Source organism: Procambarus clarkii, chromosome 21 (assembly GCF_040958095.1).
Source record: "Procambarus clarkii isolate CNS0578487 chromosome 21, FALCON_Pclarkii_2.0, whole genome shotgun sequence".
NCBI classification, from domain to species: Eukaryota; Metazoa; Arthropoda; class Malacostraca; order Decapoda; family Cambaridae; genus Procambarus; species Procambarus clarkii.
In genome coordinates, this window is record NC_091170.1 from 32,094,506 (window position 1) to 32,095,732 (window position 1,227).

Here is a 1,227-nt window from a genome sequence, read left to right on the forward strand (position 1 = left end):
GTACTTCTGGCCAGAACTTCCACTCTTTTGTCTTCACCTCCTGAGTGAAGTATATTGATAACCCCCCCTAGAAGTAATGACCAGTGATTGCAAGTAGTAATGATCACCGACCAACAGGTGGGAATGATCAGTGACCCCAAGTTAGTAATGGCCAGTGACTCCCAGGTACTAATGACAAGTGACCCCTCCAGAAAGTAGTACCCAATGACCCCAGATAGAAATGATCAGTGATTCCTGAGAAGTAATGACTAGGTACCCCTCTTCCCAGGTAGTAATGACCTTCGGTTTAGATGCCAAACAGATCTAAATACTGAGAACGGTTTAGATATAATATCAACACTGAGATGAGTTTATATGTAATATTAACACATAATATTAGAATACATTTACCCATTCATGTCGTAGCCCTTAGATGATACAAGTGTTGAAACAATGAATGAATGAATTCCTCAATACAATAACGTTATTGGTGGTACAATTTATCTGCCGTAGGTAGGTGGCCTACCTACCTACGATAAATAAAGGGTGGATAAAGGGGTAGATGGAAGAACAAGTAGAAGGTGGGTTCTAAGGACTAGGATGTAAGGATTAGGCAACACTAGTATAAGATAGAAGTATGAGATGACAGTAAGGTTTACCAGCATCTATATCCAACCATTTCCACGAATATACTGGTCTACCCGATCCTTCAACTGCCCTACGATGGAACATCTTGGGGTTATCTTGACGTTCTTTTGAGATGATTTCGGGACTTAGCGTCCTCGCGGCCCGGTCTTCGAACAGGCGTCCCTTTTGTTACAAACTCCCAGGAAGCAGCCCGTAGCAGAATATCTTTTCTACGGGAAGCACCCCGTAGAATAAGGTGAAAGAAACTCAGCCTATTTGCTTCCGCTTCCACCAGAGATCGAACCCGGAACCTCAGGATTACGAATGCGAAGCGCTGTCCACTCAGCTGTCAGGCCCCTAACCCTAAACTTGACAACATATTCCATAGCTCTGAAATAATTTTTCCGAGCTATGTTTGTTTATTAGAAATCTAAACGAATTCAAACTGAATTTACTGATTTGTGTTGTAATTTGCGCCTTATCAGCACCTTATGTTACTCATCCTAGTTAATGACTCCGTGTACTAAATAACTTAATTAACAAGGTCAGCATTTGGGCAGGTGCCATAGTTCACAACCACACACTGCCATGTGTGACTATGCCAGCACTTTGACTATGTAA